Genomic DNA, 18,488 nt, shown 5'->3' on the forward strand with positions numbered 1-18,488 from the left:
TTTTGTTCCATTGGTAAACAGTTCTTGGTGGTTTTGAAGAGCTGGGTAAATGGGTTTTGATATTTATCATGACATCAGCAATTGGTATATGGTGGTAAACTTCAGTTATATTTGCTGGCATTGTGGTGGAACATATGTCTGTCTAGAGTGTTTTCTGTTCCATTTGTATTTCTGCGGGTTGGAAATGTTACAATTTGGTCCATGGAATGATCGTTTGCAATGTTGCCGATCTTCCCCTGAAGTGTTCCATGTGGTTATTCTTGTGTTGAACTTGATTCCCAGTTCGTGTTTGGGGATGTTGAAGTCCCTGTCATGGATTACATAGGGTCATTTTGCCTCTTATTTGATTTTGTCCAGTGTTCTCTTGAGAAGTTCAAGATCATCTTTTGCAGTTGGTGGTCGGTAGTATGAACCAATGAATATGTTTTCACCTTTTGTAAGTAATCGGCACCAGGTTTGTTCGCTTCCGTCTTGATTTAATTCAGGTCTTACAAGTTGAGGAACAGTGTCTTTAATTGCTATGCAAACCCCTCCTCCGTTGTTGGTGCCTCTGTCTTTTCTATAGTGACTTGGTATTGGCTTGAAGATCTCTGTAGTAGTGATGTTTTAGACAAGCCAGGAATCTGTGCCTAGAATGATATCAGGAGAGTTTGATGCAATAAAAGCATGACATTCTGTTCTACGTTTTGAGTATTTCTTCGGTTGTCCGGGGGGTTTTTTTGGTATTACATTGTGTTTGTTGACTAGTTGGGGAACTGTTGCATTTGCGTTTGTGGGTGTTTGGAGTGACGTCATCATCGTTGTTTTCTTCACTGTAACTGTACGTTATGTCCATGTGGCTATGGTCCATATCGAAAAGTGAAGTAATTTATAAATATATATCTGCTGTGTGTACATACTTACCCAATCTGATTGGAAATCACAGTTGTGTCTATTCCGTTCAAGCTTGTCATTTGGATTTCATTATGATATGGCAATACACTTCATCAAAAAAAATAACCTGTTTCCGTTAGGGTGGATATCAAAACAACAATGCACAATACCGTTGTCACATACATTCCAAACGTAGAAATGAACTTGAGATATTTTGTACCTAGAAAGCATCTACTGCTAATAAAAACCAATATGGTATCAATTTAATGGATTCTATTGTCTTAAACCAAGCACTTTAACAAAACCAATATACAAGCTTGAACACAAAGCAAGAGATTCCAATTAGATACAATGAAATATGAATAACAAAAGAAAGCAACTGGATGAAACAATGGAGCAAAGTATTTTTAGCGATAACAACGAGAGTGTGAAATAGATCTCGGGTTGTATTTGTATGGTTTACGATCCCGTCATGCAACGATTGCCACGAAACATGACTAATATGTACTGTAAATAGAAACAGTGACCTTTGCCACCCCCCCCCCCACCCCCCACCCCCCCGCACGACGAAACTATCCAAAGAGTCGCTGTCTAAGCTTTAACCAGCAAACACAGTCAAACCAGCACCAGTCATAATTTCACACACTTCACTGCGTCACAATTGAGATCGGAGAAAAACAAATCTGGTGAGTATTTTAATAATTACCATATTCCAATTTTACCCTACTTTATTAATACGGTCGTTAGGAACTAAAATATGATTTCTCGACCCGTCTTGATAATTTAGCACTGTTGATTGATTGTTTAACTTTTCAATTCTGAACTGTAGGACCAAAACGGTACATTTGTTCTCTAGAACATGTGTAAGACTTTTAACTTTCGTCCGTATTCGTCAACAATGTAAATGTCAACTGTACGTAATGGTTCATGGTGTATGTGTACTACTAGTACTACCCGCCACTTCACATGCATAGCTGCACACTAAATACTACTATTAACTTAGTGACGGGAAATGTTTCCACCATGTACATGTGTACGAATAATCAAAACTACTCAGTTTTGCTTGTCATTAATTACCATTTCTCAAGATTGAAATGTTAGGCCAAAAAAAAGAAAGAAATGTTTCTGGTCAGCGCGCGCGTCACTTCAACACCAGCGCGTCACTCCTTTTTATCCCGATCTGGCGGCAAGCTAGCTTTTTGAGCTTGTTCAAAAATTGAAAATGGCCACTGGTGGCGGGCTTCATACCCCTTTCTCATAACATTCTACCCACAGTTCATCACTCATCAAGATGAATGCACACACATCGCGCACGGGTGTTAGGGAATGTTTAATATTGCAGGGTACAAGTATTACCCAAAATGGCTGTCAGACCTAATTCATCACGTACCTATTGACATGTTAATCTCAGTTCAGATTACGTTTGGCCTTGTCGACGCATCGCCAAATGTGACCTTACTATTAAAGGCTGTTCCATGACTTGAGCAGGGGTGTTCTGAATACTGGAGATAGAATTGTACTGGAGCCAGCGTATGCTGACTTTCCCGTGGAAAGTAGCGTGAGTACGTCAATCACCGGCCAGTTTCAAACGATACCATTATCAGTGACAATGTCTGCGGTCATCGAGTTTGGAAAGTTTATCACCTTTAATTTAACTGGTGATCAGTGTTCAGAAAGAGTCGAGACCAGTACCAGTGCAGAATGCATTTCAACTGTTGATGGGTGGTGCTAGAAAAAAAAACGTGGCCAAAACAACGACAGCTTGACCGACCAAACGCACGTTTTAAACTGCACAATGATATGATACGATGGTTGCAGGGACAGAACCTCAGATGGGATTATAACAGCAGATCACTTGGCGACCAATTTGTCAACATTTTAGGAGATGCTCTTTGGTTGATCGACCCCCATCGTTCCAAATTATCCTTACAACATCTACCCAACCTGCAGTGGTTGCTATGCAACCAAACCAAAACGACTCAGAAGAAAGAGAAAATTCTCCAGGGCCCAGGCCCATGATCACTGACTGAACACTATATGTGATATGTGAACACTGAATAGTGTGTGATGTATATATATTAACATTGAAGGGGAGGGGAAAAAAAAAAAAAAAAAAAAAAAATCGCGTCGTCGCACCGTTTTTGGAAAAAAGACATGACCAGAAACATTTTTTTTTTTTTTTGGCCTTATAGCCATCTAGTATGCTGCATAACTTTGGCACTGACAATGTATTCCCAGAAATGACAGTTAATTCGGAAATGACGGTGTGACACCGTGACGTTTTTTTCTTATAACTTGTTGACACGCCAAATTTTCGTAACATGCTCTTTAGTTCGGATGCTTTCAATTTGTCGATGTTTTCCATGACGACTTACGGTTGTAGATGGTCACAAAAGGGGGTATTTCTTTCAGATGAATGCGTTGACTTACATGTAAACGACATGACAAGGCTGATAGCTTGACCCCATTGACAACCGTTGTTAGGCATACTTGCATATCTCACGAGATCTGCCGTGAGATGAAGAATGGGTTAGTCACTACATATAGAAATATCTGTGTAGCCTTTGGTGTGGTGTGGGAGTGGAGGCTACGAAAAAAGGCAACATGGACTGATAATACGCCCTATATATTTTGAGAGATTATACTTTTGGGAATCACACGGCAACAGGTTATACATGTATCTGCACGCAAGCCATTATCCTTGGGCAAAAGTGTTACGCCTAATACGCTTTACAATAAGATCCGGGGTCAGCTGACGTCATGGTGTTGGACGATAGTCACGACTGCTTTGTCCTGCAGTCCAGTAACATCCGGAACTCTCACTTAGTCACTCTTTACCGAGTACTTATAACATACACATCTTGCATATAATATACTAGGGGTTGGATTACTATATGAACGTTCATTATTCTGACTGACCAGTGACCCGGACCCGTGGACTATGACCGTGTGACACACTCAGAGAGCTCCGTTGAAAGTATAATTAGTGATTAACTAGAAAATAGTCCGTGCTTTACATCAGAATATAAATACAATCATTCTCGCAAACAAGCGCTGATATTTCTTCCGCGACACTGATCTGTAGGTGTCGGTCGGTCGGTTAAAAATGGTACACACTGCCAATTAGAGACGTAGTGATTTTTCTAATCCTGACGTAGAGGGCGGTCGTATCAGAATATGTCTTCTTTTCTTTCTTTTTTATGGGGGGGGGGGTCCAAGCCCACGAAGGTCAAAGTTTGTCGGTGGAAAGGACGGAATGAATGTTTCTCTTGAACTGGGGAATTTAGAGGAATTGAAGTTTATGTAAAATTGTCCGTTTAACTGTCGGCCAATTAATGTCACGATATATTTGTCAGCTCATACTCGTAGACCCTACATATATACACGCGTGTAGGGTCTATGGTCAGCTCAATGCAAACATGCAATGTTGTGTGATTCGCTAAGTTTAATACCACAAAGGAGGATGGATGTATGATAAACATCATGGTAGTTTACTATTTGCTTAACACCAAGCTGTGCATTACCACCGTTTAATTAAAAGCCGACCCCGCAGATTTCCTGTTCCAAATATATGTGTACTGTTGACTCTTTCGATACTGAGTGGTATGATGAGATGTGCTTAATATTTCTTAATCTACACATCCCTAGATGCATCCCCATCAAATTTCAGTCCAATCTGCTCAGTAGTTTTGAAATTAAAGACTTTTGACCAAAAAGACACATTTTCAGCCCTAATTTGCATATCACTGATGGGCTCATCATGTTATGAACAATTCTTTGTATAAACACCCTGAAGAATGTTTCACCCAAATTTCAGCCCAATCTGCCCAGTAGTTTTTAAGTTCTGGCTGTTGCTAAGGGCCAATTGGGTCAAAATGTTTTGAACAAAATCTGCAGAATAACACTTTCAGAAACATTTCACCAAGTTTCAGATTCATTGACCAAGTACTTTTTGAGATATAAGTTTTTGACCAAAAATGAACATTTTTACACCTAATTTGCATATCACTCATGGAATCATTGTATGCTTAATATTTCTTCGTCCATACATCCCTATATGCATTCCCATTAAATTTCAGCCCTATGTGCTCAGTGGTTTTGGAATTATAGATTTTTAACCAAAAAGACACATTTTAGCCCTAATTTGCATATCACTGATCGGACCATCATATCATGAACAATTCTTAGTAATAACACCCTGGAGAATGAATGTTTCACCCAAATTTCAGCTCAATCTGCCCAGCATTTTTTGAGTTTAAGTTTTTTGACCAAATATCACAGTTTTTGACCCAAATCACAAACCGGTGTTAAGATCATTTTGATTTGAACAATTTCCCAACTAGACACCCAAGGTAATGGTCCCACCGAATATCATGGCAATCGGTTCAGCTGATTTTGACTTTATTAAAGTTGTTTACACACACACTCAGACAGACAGACAGACAGACAGACAGACAGACAGATAGATGCCGGGCGATCCCTATAGCACTGAACCTCAGTTCAGTTGTGCTAGCAAATGAATTAGATTAATAACACTTAGCTTGGCACAGCATGTTGGAAGTACAAAGACTTGTATTACATTCCATCATTTGATAAGAACAGTTTTATGGCCACTTTACATTCACATTCACAAACAAATTTCCAGTTCCCCTGGCATTCCATAAAGAGGCCATGAAACTGTTCTTATCAAACCATGGTGTGTAATACAAGTCTCTGCTGTTCCAACATGCTGTGCCAAGTGTTATTAATCTAATTTAGTTGTTTGTTTTCCCTGTTTGTAACAAGTTCTGTCTGTCCGAGGTCTGATGTCTGCAGTTGTACGTGTTTTTGAACCCGTAGTCATACACTACTACCTCCAGATACCGATCAATACAATTCGCATGACTTACGACCCCGTCATGCAACGATTGCCACGAAACATGACTAATATGTAGTTTAAATAGAAACAGTGACTATTGCCCCCCGACGAAACTATCCAAACAGTCGTTGTCTCAGCTTTAACCAGCAAACACAGTCAAACCAGCACCAGTCAAAATTTCACACACTTCATTGTGTCATAATTGAGATCGGTGAAAAACAAATCTGGTGAGTATTTTAATAATTACCGTATTCCAATTTTACCCTACTTTTATTAATAAGGTCGTCACGAACTACAATATAATTTCCCAACCCGTCTCGATAATTTAGCACTGTTGATTGTTTGTTTAACTTTTCAATTCTGAACTCTAGGACCAAAACGGGACATTTGTTCTCTAAAACATGTGTAAGACTTTTAGTTTTCGTCCGTTTTTGTCAACAATATAAATGTCAACTGTACGTAATGGTTCATGGTGTATGTGTACTACTAGTACTACCAGCCACTTCACATGCATAGCATACTAAACTACTGTTAAACTTAGTGACGGAAAATACTTCCACCATGTACCTGTGTACTAATAATCAAAACTACTCGATTTTGCTTGTCATTAATTACCATTTCTCAAGATTGAAATCTTATAGCCATCTAGTATGCTGCATAAGTTTGGCACTGACAATGTATTCCCAGAAATGACAGTTAATTCGGAAATGACCGTGTGACACCGTGATGTATTTTCTTATAACTTGTTGTTGACACGCCAAATTTTCCTAACATGCACTTAGTTCGGATACTTTCAATTTGTCAATATTTTCCATGACGACTTACGGTTGTAGATAGTCACAAAAGGGGGTATTTCTTTCAGATGAATGCGTTGACTTTCATGTAAACGACATGACAAGGCTGATAGCTTGACCCCATTGGCAGCCGTTGTTAGGCATACTTGTATATCTCACGAGATCTGCCTTGAGACGGAGAATGGGTTAGTCACTACATATAGAAATCTCTGTGTAGCCTTTGGCGTGGGGTGGGAGTGGAGGCTATGAAAAAAGGCAACATGGAATGATAATACGCCCCATTAATCTACCTATTGGTAGATTATACTATATTTTGGGAATCACACGGCAACAGGATATATCTGCACACTGCCATTGCCACTTGGGCAAAAGTGTCACGCCTAAATGCGCTTTTCAATAAGGGATCTTGTGTTGAACAGACTGATGTATGACAAATTAAGGTGTTATTTAGACTGGCACCAACCCCTAGGGAGTATTGCTTATCTCGTTATCTTCAAACATTTTGAATTGATTTTATTTGTTCAACTTTCGGGAAGGAAAACGTGGTCAACTTTTTATTTTATTTTTTTAAAAATCACAGTTACTAATAGCCGTCCAAGGGATTGGTGTCAGTCCCCAGCGCTCAGATGTGATCGACCTCAAATGGGGTCACAAAAACAGTGAATAAAGAAAGAGTGACAGACAGGTGTACATATTACTCAGATTACAGATTAGCCAATGACTCGAGGGGTAATAAGACTAATTTGCATAGCTATTAACCTTAGTTTTTTGGTTCACCACAATATTGACCGTGTCATTTCTTAACAGAAGGGGTGATAATACTAAATGCCGAGTTTAGAATGTTTTGAAAAGCACATTGCAAGTTTATGTTCTTGTTGTCATGACAACCAAATAGCTAATACTGGAGTCATGTAGTGTAGTCCATTCCCACTGTAATTTAATCAATAAATATCATTTTTGGACGTTGCTTGGGGATATAACATATCGACTTATGCTAACAAAAATGTTTTTATTTAGTTACGATGGTTACTAGTAATTTATGTCATCGTGTGGAGTAAGCGTAATAAGATAATTATAGGAGAAGAAAAAACCACCGACTTTTCTTTACAGATGTATTAGGTTGTGTTGTCGAGTTACTATGGACATACAGGTCCGGGATTAGCTGACGTCATGGTGTTGGACGATAGTCACGACTGCTTTGCCCTGCAGTCCAGTAACATCCGGAACTCTCACTTAGTCACTCTTTACCGAGTACTTATAACATACACATCTTGCATATAATATATTACTTAGGGGTTGGATTACTATGAACGTTCATTATTCTGACTGGCCAGTGACCCGGACCCGTGGAATGTGACCGTGTGACACGCTCAGATAGCTCCGTTGAAAGTATAATTAGTAAGTAACTAGAAAATAGTCCGTGCTTTACATCGGTATATAAATACAATCATTCTCGCAAACAACCGCTGCTATTTCTTTGGTTCAATATTAAAGTCACTCTATATTGTAAATTATCATCAAAATTGTACTAATAATTGTAAAAAGCTAAACATTAATTAATAAACTGGTAGTTCATTACATAGACCTCCTTACATAAAATGATATGGTCAAACGAAAAGTTTTAGCACCCATTTCGGTGATGAACAATTATCCTGTTTAGGCTGTTAGTCCTGCTTGCATACGGAGTAAGTCGGCCCTTCCTTCTCCGTCACGGTGTTGAGTGAAACGCGTGCACCTGTAAGCAGGACTAGTATCCTGTCATGTCAGAACCAACAGTCGACAAACGAAGCGTACGGTTGCCTTCCGGTTCTTCTGAAATACTCAGATGACTTCTGTCGTTTAGATTTCAAAATCCGTTCAAGAGATTTCGAAAAGCACCGTACACAAGCGGAGTTGCTAAAATACAAACTCTACCATCACATCTGTTGTAAGTATTCATTGCAAACTTGAATGCCGTGTATATATTTTGTTGTATAGTCATGTGTGTTGGCGATTTTTTGCCCTGAAAACTCAACATATAATCTATACACTGAAAGTTTATTTTTAGGACCAGACAGACTATTACGTTTCATTATATAAGCTTACACTCGAATGTTATGTTACAACATGACATACTTTCAAAGACACAGACAAACTGATAAAAGAGTCGCGTGAACCACAGACAAGTACATGTATGTGCATGAACCTACATCAGAGGGGCCCGATGTTGTTTTTGTACCAATATTTGTCAGTTTGATAGTGATAAGAAGTAGACTTTTTCGTTCTGATCACAGGCTTTTTTATATAATTCCTGCAATGGTAGTATATGTACAAATATTGCTTTCTAATACAGAGTCAAAATCATTTAATTTGTATGTATACATATAATGGGAATATAGATTAACGTTCAGTATATGCAAATGTCATGGGGAGGGTCACGTTTTACAAAATAGGACAAAGGGGAGGGTCACTTTTTACGAATGGAGAATGGGAGAGGGTCATGTTTTTCTTAACAAACCATGTGTGATTTCCTCCGGCCCCCTGTAAATACTGAAGGCTCCCTTAGGTAAAATTTATTTTGGTATAGTCGATGATACGAAAAGGCGGGTTATACAGCTGTATAATGCATAGTCTTGGTTACACAGACTCTCGCCATTTTTTTATTTTTTTTTTGGTTTTGTTTGTTTGTTTGTTTGTTTGTTTGTCTGTTTGTTTGTCTGTCTGTCTGTTTTTTGTTTGTTTGTTTGTTGTTGGGTTTTTTGGGGATTTTTTTGGGAGGGGGGCTCTGCCTACGAGACCTTTTGTCTGGATGGTCTCATAGAAGAGCCCTCTGCAGTGAGAGTCTGGGTAACCGGGGCTATATAGTGTATTGGAATTATTAAATACTGCCACAAATGAACGTTTATTGAATACATTTACACTGTTTGCGATGTTATCCATTATCATGGTTATCATTACGATGGTGCATGGAATATTTAGTCAAGGCGCGGAGTTCTCGTTTCATGCATGTTTTATGGTTATGATTCTAAGAATTGGCTCGCTCGCTCGACTGCAGGTACATTCATTCAATTGTACTATTTCACCATTATCGTATTCTTTTCTACATAGTTATTTTTAATGAGCAAATTAAAATCGACTAAATTTAACAAATATAGCAATTTCTATGCTCGCGAAACACGAATTTGCTTGAACGTTAGTTATAAAGATTCAAATCGTTGTACAAGTAACATTCAGGAGCCACAATAAAACAAATCTAGAAGTTGACAGTGCGACCGTAAGGGGCGCTATTAAATATGCTTGCACTCCAAGTGATAAATCTATATACAAATTCCGTATAGGACCGTGATGAGTCCTCGTCAACACGTATATTCCTAAAAAGCAATACAAACTTAGAACATTATAGTTATTTCTTTGTGTATTGGAATTATATAGTTAAGTTTGGAAACTAGCAGAATTTACGGAAATGGGGGGGGGGGGGCGTCGGGAAAAAATGTTTTGGTTATTCGTCTGTCCGTTCGTCTGTGTGGGAACATGATATCTAAAAGAACTATAAAATTTGTACCCCCTTCCCCTCCGAGCTTTAAAAAAAATCATGCTCCCCGACATGAACTCATGAATTTTCATAGAGCCCCCTCCTCAAAGGCCAGAGATTTTTATTTTTGTATGTGCCCCCTCCCAGAGATTGTATGTACAGTATGTTAAAATTATAGTAATCGACTTCGTCGGCCATATACAATAATAGATTTATATTATAAATAGATGTGGGCTAACTGGGCTTTGGAAGGAGAGATCGCACGTTAAGATGTAGTGCTATGCTTTGTGATAACTAGCCAGCAAGGCATTCCCTTTCAATCTTGATTTGGAGAAGAATGCAGCATCACTATGATCACAAGTGGGGTGTGGTGAGATTGAACATAAATTCAAAAATGTTGTTGCTCATACCATGTTTGTCTTATCATGTGCTGATCTGGTTAATCTTTTTTGTTACTTGTTTATAATTTTCTCTATTCTTTCCTACAGGAATACCCCGTTCTATATCATCAACCTTAGATGACTAATTAACACATTCATACTTCATAAGAGAGGGAATGTAATGAAGTCCAAGGCAGTATCCTTTAGTTTGGAACTATGTCTTTCTGTCTTAGTCACAACAGTCTTGGTTACAGGAGACTCGCGAACTGAAAACTTATGTGGCGGGCGTTTTGATGATGAAAGAGGTGTTTTAACATCACCAAATTATTACGGCAATATCAGTGGGCCATTGGACTGCACTTATGACATCAGCACCAAGAAGAACGATACTATGATAAAGGTTAGCATTATATTGTAAAGAACTTTGAGCAGGGCATGGGAAAGCGCTATAGAGTTATTCGAATTGGTGGAAAAGTGTGTGTGTGTGTGTGTGTGTGTGTGTGTAGGTCTGTCTGTCTGTCTGTGTCATCATCTTCTCAGAAACGTAATTTGGCTATATATCTTAAGAATGCATATTTCCAATTCAATATAATTTGGTACATACATTAATGATAACAAAGTGCATATGTCATATGAATTACTTATTTGCATAATTAATGCGCGCACACACACACACACACACACACACACAAACATACATACTTTTCATTCCTAAATTATAACCTTCCCTGGTAAAAAAAAAGGGAGATCTCCGATGCATGCACATGTTTTAAAGTGACCCACGCGGACGAGAAACAGTCTTTTTGGCCTTGATATGAACTGTGTCAGTTGTAGGCAATGGTTAAATATAGTAATTGTCATCTGATCTGTACTATACTATAATTATATTTATCAAATCAGTAAGTATAATACTGGAAATACATTTGAATATGTTGCAAACATTAAATATAATATCGACAACACATCCTTTGTAATCAAGATAACCGCTTGATGTTCAATAATTTACAAACTCTTCCTATTATTGCACATCTACCAGAAATTACTTGCACTGGTGCAGACGAATAGTGACACTTTCGCTGCAGTTCAATACCGAAAACATTATTGCATACCTGCGTGCAAATGAGGACATGACCGTTCACTATACACGAAATCACGTGATCGCTGTATGGTCTTTATGATTTTTGTATGGAAATTTGCCGTTTCAGACAAACTTATGTCAAGTAAACAGAACCCAACGCCACGTGAGTTCCAGTGTGGGTACTCAGGGGTATTTACACTGGTGCTTGCAGTGTTTTCTGCTGCACTTTCACTCGCTATGTTCGTGAAAGTTCGGGCACATAGAACATTGCATGCTCTTGTGCAAATACTACGAGTACGCCACACTTGCACTCACGTGTCATGGGGTTCTGTCATATTACCACACAGTTGACCTTTCTCGACTTTGGATTTGATCTGTGGGAAACAGCTGGTTGCTCAAGTGATTACCTGAAAGTATATGAAGAGACTAGAGATGGCAAAGAGGTCGATTTATTATTTATATGTGGTTCTGACATTCCGGATTCTGTGTTATCATCTGGACCAAACATACATATTCAACTTGTTGTCACAGAAACTGCACATCAACGTGGTTTTCAAATGTCGTATCAGGCTGTTGATATATTTGAGAAAGGAAACTATTCTGGTAAGTCTACATTGAATATAATATTTGCAACAAAATAAATTGCGATATTGTTAGAAACTAAAGGTTATTGATTACAGTTGGTTTATACTACTACAGGTACAGATCAATATTTTTGGACTATTTTACAAATTAGGCATTCTATAGAATCTGTTCACATACTCTGATATGCTGAAAACTGAACACGTAGGTAGTAGTAGCCACGATGACAATATTTCATATTGAAGAAATGTTGTTAAATCCAATGATAATATTGTAAGTTGAGTTATATAGATGCCTTAGGGAGCATTTGTAATTACGGGATCCGGAGGGAGGGGGGGGGGGCAGAGTTTGCTTAGATTTGGGGATTGCCACTATATCTTGTAACCTTTGCACTGCCTGGAGGTTTTGGAAACCTAACATCTGCCACTCCCACTTCTGCCACCGTTGTACTGTAATTATATAGGAACCTTAATAACAAGCATCCAAAAATGTCCCACTTGAAAATAGTGGCATTACGTTTAGATATGGATATATGCATTATTACTTCATAGTTTTTCATTTGCACTCCTTTATTCCATGTTGTCTGTTCAACCAATGCAGTTTGTGGTGATACATACGCGAGATCTGCCGCGGGCTACATATCTTCCCATCCATCTTATCCCCACTTCTTTAATTTATTTGACCGTTCGGATTGCGAACTGATAATAACTACGTCTGCGGCATTTACAACACTCCATATTGTATTTCTCGCGGTCGATATTTATCGTAATCCCACGGGAGGATATCAAGGTAAGTCAAATAGTTCTTTGAATAAATAGTTTGCAATATTAGATAACCCTTGGTCTATGTAAATTACTCTTAAAGGGGTATACCACTCCATAAAATGAAGTCATTTTTTAATATAAACTATGGGTTCTGGAGAGTCATTTCATGATGTGTACGGTGCCTACAATTACTTGCGATTTCAGAGAATCATCAAATTGATCTTCTGCCTTTGTAGTGTATCTTTGCTGTGAGCCACGTTGCGTAGTAGGAGACAGCAGAAACGATAGTTGAATAATGATTATTCATGACTCCTAAGTAATTATTCCCTTCAGAGGGGTCTGGCATTTAAAAAAAATAAAGTAAAATAAAATTCCAACCTACCTATTTTCTAAAGTCATGTTATCGAAACATACAATTTTTATTTTATTTTGCCTAATTGCCAATTTTGAGCACCTCCCAAAATGGTATGGTAACCTATCGAAGTATAAACACCACAAGACTGAATTGCAACAACTCTGTTTACTAGTTTGAAGGCTACATATGATAACGATCGACTGCGGTTGTTTGGCTAAATATGATTCATAGTCCATTTACTTCTAGATCATTTTATGATATGACACAAAACATAACTAATTGTTAAGAGCGTTGCGCGAATCTACATTAGAGGCATTGTGTTATTCTATTTCATTCTTTGTCAGTTTTAATGATTGTTCTCGCTATTATCCGTTTTTGCTTGACATCTCTTCGCTCACTTCACATAAGCACAGATGATATTTTCTTGTCTGTGAGTTGTATTTCTATCGCCCGTCAAAAATCCATGTTGACACCTAGATTTTAATTCTAATCCGAAGTGGATCATCATTGTTTTCTTTCGATAAGAATGCTTGCAACAAACGCATTACTGGTACATTAGTATACACGATGGCAATGCGGATCGAATAGGTGTCATTTGTAGCGATAATGGTGAAATGGAGATATTCACCGCTCTATCTGGCAGAATGGTTATTACATTTTGGAAGGAAATTCAGCGCAATTGGAGAGAGGGGTTTGAAGCTTTTTATTGGCAGTCATTTCAAGTAGGTAGGCTCGCATAGCATGACCTTATCAGCATTCATAGGAATACACATTATACTGTATTATATGCATATCGTTATTTCCGTAAATAAATATGAATGAAACCTACATCCAACTTAACATCCCTTTTATAACCATGAGAGATATCATTTCATAGTATGGTTTTCTGATTTCCTTACACGTGGGTGGCTTTTGTAACTACATTTTTTAAGGCAATATGCAGTCCTTTTGATCTTGCAGAAGGTTTTCCGATTAGAATTGGTATAGTAATTAAAATTCGTTTTTACCACAACTTAGGTTCAGTAGTGCTATAGACATGGTAAGGCGCCTGTCTGTCTGTCTGTCTATCCGTCTGCTTGTCTGCCCGTCTGTATAACCAACTTGTAGACAAAAACTACTAGACCACTTGCCTTGGTATTTGGTGGGCACATTATGTTTGGTGTCCAGTTCATATTGCAAATATAGCAATATGAATGGGGAGGCAAGTGAATAAACATTCAAAAATGTATGCAGATATGCCTAGCAACAACACCACGCCAACAGCCATATTATAATGTGTAGTGTAAAGACATTAAATTTAATGTAATATGCAAATATGCCTAGCATCAATTCCATGACCATATAGTAAAAGCTAAACATATATATAAGCAAAACCGCTCCAATAACAACAACCAAATGGTGGTTTATATTGCAATGATAACAATATGCATGGTTACACAAGTGGATAAAATCCAAAGGTGAATACTCATATGCCTACCAACAAGACAAAGCCTGTACTAGCTATATAGTGAAATGGTGATGTGTATTGCAAAAAATAAAGACATGAATAGTTAGGCGAGTGAATACAATTTGAAAAACTTCACATAATTGACATAGCACTGAATATCATACCGATACCAAGAATAAAATTGGGGTGTATACAAACATTAAAAAATAATGCTTAAACTGTACAGTTGTACATCAATGCCATTTACACTATTTTTTTCTTCTTAGCAATTCATATAAGCTTAATAGTGGAATAAATATCCATCGAGAATTATCCCGACTGGAATACATATATACAATTAAGTTTATAGAGTCCAATCATTAGTGTACAGCTATCTGTGTTGTTCACTAATTTCTCAAACCTTGCACTGGTACAATAGAGAGTACACATACAGCCACTAGTTGTATATTAACCATTATTCTGTGTCGTTTTATCCAGTATCAATCAGTGACTGTTTAGATTACGACTATTTCCTGTGTGATAATGGTAGATGCATCATGTCATACCTTCTATGTGATGGTTTGGACAACTGTGGCGACCTATCAGACGAGTTCATGTGTGGTACGTTTGATTTTTCGATAATTGTTTTTTTTAATTATCTAAAACAAAAGTTTAGGGTCGGCAATAAGAAACTAGATTGGCTGGGGTTACCGGAACCAAACATTATACTACTAACTGTGATACATTATTATCGACCTCTGTTATCAAACCCAATAGTTGCCATGTTTTACAGATTAATAGATTATTTTACAATCCACTCTTAGTCGCAAAATTATATATTCCCTTTCCCAGGAAAGAAAAAGACATAATATATATGTAAAAGTACCCTGATAGCTAAAAATAATTACATACCTTCTGTCACAAAACTCATTATAGACACACATTGATTATCGGCTTCCAAGGTCTTGTTTCCAGATTTACATTCCAAGGTCTTGTTGCCCTTGCACATTCCACGTTTGTTATGAGTCGAGAGGTTTATAATATGAGGGATAGGGCACAGGGTTTTCTAATCCAGAAGTTTATTCTTTGCTGATTTACCAAGGATAATGCCAAAAGATCTTAGTTACATACCGAAATTAGTACTAAGATGCCTACTAATAGCTTTTCTCACCCATAGCTAGTCTCAAAGGTCCAATCATTTGCCAGCTTATGTAACCATTCGCCACCCATTTTAGAGATTATATTTCAGACAGACTGGTTCTGTGCAGATAAAATGACAATTTGCATGACGTGAGTGACAACATTGTCGTGACAACAGTAGTCACTTAATATGCATCACATATATTTAGACTAGATCACACGCTGTTTTAATGTATTTGACATCATTGGGAGGGTGCTTTTGATATTTCTGCTAACAACTATGACAGAAGTCATCCTGGCATTGTTGAGGAGATTATATAACCGAAAAAAAATACCCGAATCTTCCAGGCTAACCCATAGATTATTACTGTTTGCTACTTCTGCCTTCAGGGATACCTTTTGACTACTGTGCACATTCCTACCAACTCTGCGAACATGGCGGACAGTGCGTGAATGACATTACTAATTCGTTCTGCGAATGCAGAGACGGTTATGAAGGAGAGTACTGCCAATTTTGTGAGTACAATAGAATATTATAATACATTCTGCTAAAATTGCTTTAAAACGTTAACGGAACATAAGTGAGTGGGAATTTAAATTTTCCAAATGATGGTTTGCATCATTTAGGGAGGGGTCAAGAAAAGGTCAAGACACTTGAAGCACACAAGTTTGTTGACTATCCATGCCATGATATCCAAGTGTAAATCAGGTATACGCGTACGTATGTTTCCCAACATCCACAGCTATGTCATTTAAGAGTCATGCGATGCAGGGCTACTAGAGGAATATAGTCTGTGTTTCCTACACATTGAAAATACACCTAAGATCAAATCAATCATTCTTCTATTCCCTTTTAGTAAAGGCTTTCAGTTGTATAATTACTTTCTTTTGCATTTTATTTCAGTTACTTGTGATAAACAAGTCCATATTGACGTTGGTCAAGATGATGTGATACTTAATTCTCATGATTTTCCTAATGATTATGATCAGTATTCAACGTGTTCGTACACCATCACAACAGGACCTGGTAATCTAATAAATGTATGGCACTTTTGTTTTAGTAGTCGACATTTTGTTAATCCATTGGGCTCTGTGGATTGAAATGATGGTAATTGATAGCTGGGGTCACCATAGATTTCATTTCATGACTGACAAATGTCTACCCCTTTGACCTTGACATACAGTTTCAAAGTCAAATAGTCAGCATTTGTCAGGCGCCATGACGAAAATGTTGATAACACATAGTCAAATGACTACAATCATATTGTTAATTTGAAGCCTTATTTCCATACCATGATTTTGATCTAGACCTCCATTAAAAGGTACAATAGATGACGTTTTGTATCGTGAAAGCCCAGTTACACGATGCAACCCATGAAGCAATTCGTCGCATGCGACGAGGCTTGCAACTGCGACGGAGCGCGTACACGATGCAACTAGTTGCATGGTTAGTCGCAAGAGCTAAACTGTTGCACATGCGTAGATATATAAAAGTTACAGGTCATCGAGGTCAAGTCTTCTAGCGGCAGGAATTTGGCAAAAATGCTATGAAATTGCTAATATTTACGAAAGAAATGACTGAAAACTTGTTGAGGTATCGATAGTAAAACTCTATTCAATTCGAAGTTCGTTTTATATGGCGATGTTGCTCTTAACAATGTCGCTACTTGCATTCAAGTTGGAAATAAAATGATATCAGCGGAAATCAAGCATTCATAGACATTGTATACTATTTAGTGGTAATCGTGATGATAAATCGAAATAAAAAAAATACTTGCTGAAATAGAATATTTATACTAAAAACATGGCGGCCATAACATTGAACGTCATTTGACACGCATGTATATGTCAAAGGTTATTACTTGCGACGCGATGAAGTGGTTACACGGTGCAACTCACGAAGCAACTCGAATAGCAACTTGCGACGCGTCGCAAGGAAACCGACATGTCGGTTTCCTTGCGACGTCGCAAGACCCTGCGACGAGGCGAGTACACGATGCAATTCGTCGCATGCGACGATTTGCATAGTGCGTTGCTAGTCGAGTTGCATCGTGTAACATGGCCTTTTTGACACTATTCATCAAAGTCAACGGTCAAATACCAAATTATTCTATAACTTTGGAAATGTTATACTTTGAGGCACTATTCAAATGTGCACAATCACATTATTAGAGTTACTTTGTTGCTATTCAACATTGAATGTTGACCTTGACCTTCATGTCATTTTCATTTCTTTTTAATTGCGGATCACATTTGTTCATAGGGTCACTGTTCAAATTATGTGCACTGATATTATAAGGGATACATTGATAAAACACTAATCTGTGACATTGAAATGTTTATTCAAATGTCATATAACAATTTTCTCCATCATTTTGAAATTTTGAACACAATATTATACATACAAGTCACGTGCATACCTTTAGAGATGGGCTTCCATTTTAAACCCAACGTTTGACCTTGAACATCAATTTGAGGTTTAAGTAGTTATTTGTTAAATAAAAGTAGATGTTTTTCTTCATTGGAATATGATGTAAGTGTATTGTCAACATCTATGCTGTCAGAGAAAGGCAATCTATTCTGACTGATCTTGTCCCTTATATCAATATCCAGTACTATAATATGTATAGTCGATGCCCATATTCTTGTGTAGCGTAGTTTCGTCGATCAACGTACATCATGTCATGAGCTTACCAGTGAGTTGTAGCAGTATACGTGTATTCCAAA

The sequence above is a fragment of the Glandiceps talaboti genome, chromosome 17 (genome assembly GCF_964340395.1).
Source record: "Glandiceps talaboti chromosome 17, keGlaTala1.1, whole genome shotgun sequence".
NCBI lineage: Eukaryota > Metazoa > Hemichordata > Enteropneusta > Spengelidae > Glandiceps > Glandiceps talaboti.